The following is a 10,418-nucleotide window of genomic DNA, read 5'->3' as shown; positions in this document are numbered from 1 at the left end:
TGAATTTCAAGTAAACTCTCAGTAAATTCTCAATAAATATTAAGTGAATTTCGCAGAAAATTTCCAGTCAATTACTTAGTAAATTCTCAGAAAATTACTCAGTGAATTCTGATTAAATTGCTAGTAAATTCTTAGAAAATTGCAAACAAAATTGTCTGTAAATTACTCAGTAAATTCTCAACAAATTACTCAGTCATTTCTCAGTAAATTACTTGGTGAATTCTCAGAAAATTCTCAGTACATTACTCATCAAATTCTTAATAAATTACTCATTAAATTCTCAGTAAATTATTCAAAAAATTCCATAGTAAATTACTCAGTAAATTCTAATTAAATTACACAATAAAATCCTCAATAAATTACTCTGCAAATTATAAGTAAATTTCTCAGTAAATTACTAAGTAAATTCGCAGTGAAATGCTGAGCAAATTCTACAAAAATTCTCAGTAAATTCTTTGTAAATTACACAGTGAATTCCTAATAAATTCTCAGTAAATACTCAGAAAATTACTCAATGAATTCCTAATAATTTCTCAGTAAACTGACAGTAAATTCTATGCAAATTATTTTATAAATTCAGTGTAAATTCTCTTTAAATTCTCATAAAATTACTCCGTAAATTCTCAGTAAATTATTCAGTGAATTCTTAGAAAATTCCCAGAAAATTCTTACTAAATTAGTAAGAAAATACTTGGTAAATTCTCAGTAAATTACCAATAAATTCTTTGTGAATTCACAATAAATTCTGAGTAAAATCCTAGTAAATTCTTAGTAAATTACTTAGAAAATACTCATTAAATTCTCAGTAAATTACTTAGAAAATTTTCAGCAAATTGCACAGTAAATTACTGATAAAAATACCGAGAAATTACTCTGTAAATTTTCAGTAAATTACTTAGTAATTTCTCGATAAATTCTCGATAAATTAACAGTAAATTACTCAGTAAATTCCTGTTAAATTCCCAATAAATTACTACGTAAATTCTCAGTAAATTAGTCAGTGAATTCTCATTAAATTCTCTAAAAATTCCTAGTAAATTTTTAATAAATTACTAAGAAAATACTTTGTAAAACAATCAATAAATTCCCAGTAAACTCTCAGTAAATTCCTAGTTATTACTCAGTAAATTATTAAGAAATTCTCAATAAATTCTTAGTAAATTACCAAGTAAATTGTTTGCAAATTACACAGTAAATTTTTCTATAAATTACTCAATAAATTCTCTATAAATTCTCACTAAATTGATGAGAAAATTAATGGTAAATTCTCAATAAATTCCCTGTAAATTGCTTTGTCAATTCTCAGAAAATTACTCGGTGAATTTCAAGTAAACTCTCAGTAAATTCTCAATAAATATTATGTGAATTTCGCAGAAAATTTCCAGTCAATTACTTAGTAAATTCTCAGAAAATTACTCAGTGAATTCTGATTAAATTGCTAGTAAATTCTTAGAAAATTGCAAACAAAATTGTCTGTAAATTACTCAGTAAATTCTCAACAAATTACTCAGTCATTTCTCAGTAAATTACTTGGTGAATTCTCAGAAAATTCTCAGTACATTACTCATCAAATTCTTAATAAATTACTCATTAAATTCTCAGTAAATTATTCAAAAAATTCCATAGTAAATTACTCAGTAAATTCTCATTAAATTACACAATAAAATCCTCAATAAATTACTCTGCAAATTATCAGTAAATTTCTTAGTAAATTACTAAGTAAATTCGCAGTGAAATGCTGAGCAAATTCTACAAAAATTCTCAGTAAATTCCAAGTAAATTCTTTGTAAATTACTCAGTGAATTCCTAATAAATTCTCAGTAAATACTCAGAAAATTACTCAATGAATTCCTAATAATTTTTCAGTAAACTGACAGTAAATTCTATGCAAATTATTTTATAAATTCAGTGTAAATTCTCTTTAAATTCTCATAAAATTACTCCGTAAATTCTCAGTAAATTATTCAGTGAATTCTTAGAAAATTCCCAGAAAATTCTTACTAAATTACTAAGAAAATACTTGGTAAATTCTCAGTAAATTACTCATTAAATTTTCAGTAAATTACCAATAAATTCTTTGTGAATTCACAATAAATTCTGAGTAAAATCCTAGTAAATTCTTAGTAAATTACTTAGAAAATACTCATTAAATTCTCAGTAAATTACTTAGAAAATTTTCAGCAAATTGCACAGTAAATTACTGGTAAAAATACCGAGAAATTACTCTGTAAATTAACAGTAAATTACTCAGTAATTTCTCGATAAATTAACAGTAAATTACTCAGTAAATTCCTGTTAAATTCCCAATAAATTATTACGTAATTCTCAGTAAATTACTCAGTGAATTCTCATTAAATTCTCTAAAAATTCCCACTAAATTTTTAATAAATTACTAAGAAAATACTTTGTAAAACAATCAATAAATTCTCAATAAATTACTCAGTGAATTCCCAGTAAACTCTCAGTAAATTACTAGTAAATTCTAAATGAATTACTCATCAAATTCCTAGTTATTACTCAGTAAATTACTAAGTAAATTCTCAATAAATTCTTAGTAAATTACCAAGTAAATTATTTGCAAATTACACAGTAAATTTTTCTAGAAATTACTCAATAAATTCTCTATAAATTCTCACTAAATTGATGAGAAAATTAATGGTAAATTCTCAATAAATTCTCTGTAAATTGCTTTGTCAATTCTCAGAAAATTACTCGGTGAATTTCAAGTAAACTCTCAGTAAATTCTCAATAAATATTAAGTGAATTTCGCAGAAAATTTCCAGTCAATTACTTAGTAAATTCTCAGAAAATTACTCAGTGAATTCTGATTAAATTGCTAGTAAATTCTTAGAAAATTGCAAACAAAATTGTCTGTAAATTACTCAGTAAATTCTCAACAAATTACTCAGTCATTTCTCAGTAAATTACTTGGTGAATTCTCAGAAAATTCTCAGTACATTACTCATCAAATTCTTAATAAATTACTCATTAAATTCTCAGTAAATTATTCAAAAAATTCCATAGTAAATTACTCAGTAAATTCTAATTAAATTACACAATAAAATCCTCAATAAATTACTCTGCAAATTATAAGTAAATTTCTCAGTAAATTACTAAGTAAATTCGCAGTGAAATGCTGAGCAAATTCTACAAAAATTCTCAGTAAATTCTTTGTAAATTACACAGTGAATTCCTAATAAATTCTCAGTAAATACTCAGAAAATTACTCAATGAATTCCTAATAATTTCTCAGTAAACTGACAGTAAATTCTATGCAAATTATTTTATAAATTCAGTGTAAATTCTCTTTAAATTCTCATAAAATTACTCCGTAAATTCTCAGTAAATTATTCAGTGAATTCTTAGAAAATTCCCAGAAAATTCTTACTAAATTAGTAAGAAAATACTTGGTAAATTCTCAGTAAATTACCAATAAATTCTGAGTAAAATCCTAGTAAATTCTTAGTAAATTACTTAGAAAATACTCATTAAATTCTCAGTAAATTACTTAGAAAATTTTCAGCAAATTGCACAGTAAATTACTGATAAAAATACCGAGAAATTACTCTGTAAATTTTCAGTAAATTACTTAGTAATTTCTCGATAAATTCTCGATAAATTAACAGTAAATTACTCAGTAAATTCCTGTTAAATTCCCAATAAATTACTACGTAAATTCTCAGTAAATTAGTCAGTGAATTCTCATTAAATTCTCTAAAAATTCCTAGTAAATTTTTAATAAATTACTAAGAAAATACTTTGTAAAACAATCAATAAATTCCCAGTAAACTCTCAGTAAATTCCTAGTTATTACTCAGTAAATTATTAAGAAATTCTCAATAAATTCTTAGTAAATTACCAAGTAAATTGTTTGCAAATTACACAGTAAATTTTTCTATAAATTACTCAATAAATTCTCTATAAATTCTCACTAAATTGATGAGAAAATTAATGGTAAATTCTCAATAAATTCCCTGTAAATTGCTTTGTCAATTCTCAGAAAATTACTCGGTGAATTTCAAGTAAACTCTCAGTAAATTCTCAATAAATATTATGTGAATTTCGCAGAAAATTTCCAGTCAATTACTTAGTAAATTCTCAGAAAATTACTCAGTGAATTCTGATTAAATTGCTAGTAAATTCTTAGAAAATTGCAAACAAAATTGTCTGTAAATTACTCAGTAAATTCTCAACAAATTACTCAGTCATTTCTCAGTAAATTACTTGGTGAATTCTCAGAAAATTCTCAGTACATTACTCATCAAATTCTTAATAAATTACTCATTAAATTCTCAGTAAATTATTCAAAAAATTCCATAGTAAATTACTCAGTAAATTCTCATTAAATTACACAATAAAATCCTCAATAAATTACTCTGCAAATTATCAGTAAATTTCTTAGTAAATTACTAAGTAAATTCGCAGTGAAATGCTGAGCAAATTCTACAAAAATTCTCAGTAAATTCCAAGTAAATTCTTTGTAAATTACTCAGTGAATTCCTAATAAATTCTCAGTAAATACTCAGAAAATTACTCAATGAATTCCTAATAATTTTTCAGTAAACTGACAGTAAATTCTATGCAAATTATTTTATAAATTCAGTGTAAATTCTCATAAAATTACTCCGTAAATTCTCAGTAAATTATTCAGTGAATTCTTAGAAAATTCCCAGAAAATTCTTACTAAATTACTAAGAAAATACTTGGTAAATTCTCAGTAAATTACTCATTAAATTTTCAGTAAATTACCAATAAATTCTTTGTGAATTCACAATAAATTCTGAGTAAAATCCTAGTAAATTCTTAGTAAATTACTTAGAAAATACTCATTAAATTCTCAGTAAATTACTTAGAAAATTTTCAGCAAATTGCACAGTAAATTACTGGTAAAAATACCGAGAAATTACTCTGTAAATTAACAGTAAATTACTCAGTAATTTCTCGATAAATTAACAGTAAATTACTCAGTAAATTCCTGTTAAATTCCCAATAAATTATTACGTAAATTCTCAGTAAATTACTCAGTGAATTCTCATTAAATTCTCTAAAAATTCCCACTAAATTTTTAATAAATTACTAAGAAAATACTTTGTAAAACAATCAATAAATTCTCAATAAATTACTCAGTGAATTCCCAGTAAACTCTCAGTAAATTACTAGTAAATTCTAAATGAATTACTCAGCAAATTCCTAGTTATTACTCAGTAAATTACTAAGTAAATTCTCAATAAATTCTTAGTAAATTACCAAGTAAATTATTTGCAAATTACACAGTAAATTTTTCTATAAATTACTCAATAAATTCTCTATAAATTCTCACTAAATTGATGAGAAAATTAATGGTAAATTCTCAATAAATTCTCTGTAAATTGCTTTGTCAATTCTCAGAAAATTACTCGGTGAATTTCAAGTAAACTCTCAGTAAATTGTCAATAAATATTATGTGAATTTCGCAAAAAATTTCCAGTCAATTACTTAGTAAATTCTCAGAAAATTACTCAGTGAATTCTGATTAAATTGCTAGTAAATTCTTAGAAAATTGCAAAAAAAATTGTCTGTAAATTACTCAGTAAATTCTCAACAAATTACTCAGTCATTTCTCAGTAAATTACTTGGTGAATTCCCAGAAAATTCTCAGTACATTACTCATCAAATTCTTAATAAATTACTCATTAAATTCTCAGTAAATTATTCAAAAAATTCCATAGTAAATTACTCAGTAAATTCTCATTAAATTACACAATAAAATCCTCAATAAATTACTCTGCAAATTATAAGTAAATTTCTCAGTAAATTACTAAGTAAATTCGCAGTGAAATGCTGAGCAAATTCTACAAAAATTCTCAGTAAATTCTTTGTAAATTACACAGTGAATTCCTAATAAATTCTCAGTAAATACTCAGAAAATTACTCAATGAATTCCTAATAATTTCTCAGTAAACTGACAGTAAATTCTATGCAAATTATTTTATAAATTCAGTGTAAATTCTCTTTAAATTCTCATAAAATTACTCCGTAAATTCTCAGTAAATTATTCAGTGAATTCTTAGAAAATTCCCAGAAAATTCTTACTAAATTAGTAAGAAAATACTTGGTAAATTCTCAGTAAATTACCAATAAATTCTTTGTGAATTCACAATAAATTCTGAGTAAAATCCTAGTAAATTCTTAGTAAATTACTTAGAAAATACTCATTAAATTCTCAGTAAATTACTTAGAAAATTTTCAGCAAATTGCACAGTAAATTACCAATAAATTCCCAGTAAATTACTGATAAAAATACCGAGAAATTAGTAAATTACTCAGTAATTTCTCGATAAATTCTCGATAAATTAACAGTAAATTACTCAGTAAATTCCTGTTAAATTCCCAATAAATTACTACGTAAATTCTCAGTAAATTACTCAGTGAATTCTCATTAAATTCTCTAAAAATTCCCAGTAAATTTTTAGTAAATTACTAAGAAAGTACTTAGTAAAACAATCAATAAATTCTCAATAAATTACTCAGTGAATTCCCAGTAAACTCTCAGTAAATTACTAGTAAATTTTAAATAAATTACTCAGTAAATTCCTAGTTATTACTCAGTAAATTATTAAGTAAATTCTCAGTAAATTACCAAGTAAATTGTTTGCAAATTACACAGTAAATTTTTCTATAAATTACTCAATAAATTCTCTATAAATTCTCACTAAATTGATGAGAAAATTAATGGTAAATTCTCAATAAATTCTCTGTAAATTGCTTTGTCAATTCTTAGAAAATTACTCGGTGAATTTCAAGTAAACTCTCAGTAAATTCTCAATAAATATTAAGTGAATTTTGCAGAAAATTTCCAGTCAATTACTTAGTAAATTCTCAGAAAATTACTCAGTGAATTCTGATTAAATTGCTAGTAAATTCTTAGAAAATTGAAAACAAAATTGTCTGTAAATTACTCAGTAAATTCTCAACAAATTACTCAGTAAATTACTTGGTGAATTCCCAGAAAATTCTCAGTACATTACTCATCAAATTCTTAATAAATTACTCATTAAATTCTCAGTAAATTATTCAAAAAATTCCATAGTAAATTACTTAGTAAATTCTCATTAAATTACACAATAAAATCCTCAATAAATTACTCTGCAAATTATAAGTAAATTTCTCAGTAAATTACTAAGTAAATTCGCAGTGAAATGCTGAGCAAATTCTACAAAAATTCTCAGTAAATTCCAAGTAAATTCTCAGTAAATTCTTTGTAAATTACACAGTGAATTCCTAATAAATTCTCAGTCAATACTCAGAAAATTACTCAATGAATTCCTAATAATTTCTCAGTAAACTGACAGTAAATTCTATGCAAATTATTTTATAAATTCAGTGTAAATTCTCATTAAATTCTCATAAAATTACTCAGTAAATTATTCAGTGAATTCTTAGAAAATTCCCAGAAAATTCTTACCAAATTACTAAGAAAATACATGGTAAATTCCCAGTAAATTACTCATTAAATTTTCAGTAAATTACCAATAAATTCTTTGTGAATTCACAATAAATTCTGAGTAAAATCCAAGTAAATTCTTAGTAAATTACTTAGAAAATACTCATTAAATTCTCAGTAAATTACTTAGAAAATTTTCAGCAAATTGCACAGTAAATTTCCAATAAATTCCCAGTAAATTACTGATAAAAATACCGAGAAATTAGTAAATTACTCAGTAATTTCTCGATAAATTAACAGTAAATTACTCAGTAAATTCCTGTTAAATTCCCAATAAATTACTACGTAAATTCTCTGTAAATTACTCAGTGAATTCTCATTAAATTCTCTAAAAATTCCCAGTAAATTTTTAATAAATTACTAAGAAAGTACTTAGTAAAACAATCAATAAATTCTCAATAAATTACTCAGTGAATTCCCAGTAAACTCTCAGTAAATTACTAGTAAATTCTAAATAAATTACTCAGTAAATTCCTAGTTATTACTCAGTAAATTATTAAGTAAATTCTCAATAAATTCTTAGTAAATTACCAAGTAAATTGTTTGCAAATTACACAGTAAATTTTTCTATAAATTACTCAATAAATTCTCTATAAATTCTCACTAAATTGATGAGAAAATTAATGGTAAATTCTCAATAAATTCTCTGTAAATTGCTTTGTCAATTCTCAGAAAATTACTCGGTGAATTTCAAGTAAACTCTCAGTAAATTCTCAATAAATATTAAGTGAATTTTGCAGAAAATTTCCAGTCAATTACTTAGTAAATTCTCAGAAAATTACTCAGTAAATTATTCAGTGAATTCTTAGAAAATTCCCAGAAAATTCTTACCAAATTACTAAGAAAATACATGGTAAATTCCCAGTAAATTACTCATTAAATTTTCAGTAAATTACCAATAAATTCTTTGTGAATTCACAATAAATTCTGAGTAAAATCCAAGTAAATTCTTAGTAAATTACTTAGAAAATACTCATTAAATTCTCAGTAAATTACTTAGAAAATTTTCAGCAAATTGCACAGTAAATTTCCAATAAATTCCCAGTAAATTACTGATAAAAATACCGAGAAATTAGTAAATTACTCAGTAATTTCTCGATAAATTAACAGTAAATTACTCAGTAAATTCCTGTTAAATTCCCAATAAATTACTACGTAAATTCTCTGTAAATTACTCAGTGAATTCTCATTAAATTCTCTAAAAATTCCCAGTAAATTTTTAATAAATTACTAAGAAAGTACTTAGTAAAACAATCAATAAATTCTCAATAAATTACTCAGTGAATTCCCAGTAAACTCTCAGTAAATTACTAGTAAATTCTAAATAAATTACTCAGTAAATTCCTAGTTATTACTCAGTAAATTATTAAGTAAATTCTCAATAAATTCTTAGTAAATTACCAAGTAAATTGTTTGCAAATTACACAGTAAATTTTTCTATAAATTACTCAATAAATTCTCTATAAATTCTCACTAAATTGATGAGAAAATTAATGGTAAATTCTCAATAAATTCTCTGTAAATTGCTTTGTCAATTCTCAGAAAATTACTCGGTGAATTTCAAGTAAACTCTCAGTAAATTCTCAATAAATATTAAGTGAATTTTGCAGAAAATTTCCAGTCAATTACTTAGTAAATTCTCAGAAAATTACTCAGTGAATTCTGATTAAATTGCTAGTAAATTCTTAGAAAATTGCAAACAAAATTGTCTGTAAATTACTCAGTAAATTCTCAACAAATTACTCAGTCATTTCTCAGTAAATTACTTGGTGAATTCCTAGAAAATTCTCAGTACGTTACTCATCAAATTCTTAATAAATTACTCATTAAATTCTCAGTAAATTATTCAAAAAATTCCACAGTAAATTACTCAGTAAATTCTCATTAAATTACACAATAAAATCCTCAATAAATTACTCTACAAATTATAAGTAAATTTCTCAGTAAATTACTAAGTAAATTCGCAGTGAAATGCTGAGCAAATTCTACAAAAATTCTCAGTAAATTCCAAGTAAATTCTCAGTAAATTCTTTGTAAATTACTCAGTGAATTCCTAATAAATTCTCAGTAAATACTCAGAAAATTACTCAATGAATTCCTAATAATTTCTCAGTAAACTGACAGTAAATTCTATGCAAATTATTTTATAAATTCAGTGTAAATTCTCGTTAAATTCTCATAAAATTACTCCGTAAATTCTCAGTAAATTATTCAGTGAATTCTTAGAAAATTCCCAGAAAATTCTTACCAAATTACTAAGAAAATACATGGTAAATTCCCAGTAAATTAATCATTAAATTTTCAGTAAATTGCCAATAAATTCTTTGTGAATTCACAATAAATTCTGAGTAAAATCCTTGTAAATTCTTAGTAAATTACTTAGAAAATACTCATTAAATTCTCAGTAAATTACTTAGAAAATTTTCAGCAAATTGCATAGTAAATTACCAATAAATTCCCAGTAAATTACTGATAAAAATACCGAGAAATTACTCTGTAAATTTTCAGTAAATTACTCAGTAATTTCTCGATAAATTCTCGATAAATTAACAGTAAATTCCACAGTAAATTCTCAGTAAATTAGTCAGTGAATTCTCATTAAATTCTCTAAAAATTCCCACTAAATTTTTAATAAATTACTAAGAAAATACTTAGTAAAACAATCAATAAATTCTCAATAAATTACTCAGTGAATTCCCAGTAAACTCTCAGTAAATTACTAGTAAATTCTAAATAAATTACTCAGTAAATTCCTAGTTATTACTCAGTAAATTATTAAGTAAATTCTCAATAAATTCTTAGTAAATTACCAAGTAAATTGTTTGCAAATTACACAGTAAATTTTTCTATAAATTACTCAATAAATTCTCTATATATTCTCACTAAATTGATGAGAAAATTAATGGTAAATTCTCAATAAATTCTCTGTAAATTG

The sequence above is a fragment of the Camellia sinensis genome, chromosome 9, assembly GCF_055761805.1.
Source record: "Camellia sinensis isolate YWXY chromosome 9, ASM5576180v1, whole genome shotgun sequence".
In the NCBI taxonomy this organism is placed as follows: Eukaryota; Viridiplantae; Streptophyta; class Magnoliopsida; order Ericales; family Theaceae; genus Camellia; species Camellia sinensis.
Note: the sequence above shows the minus strand (reverse complement) of the source record.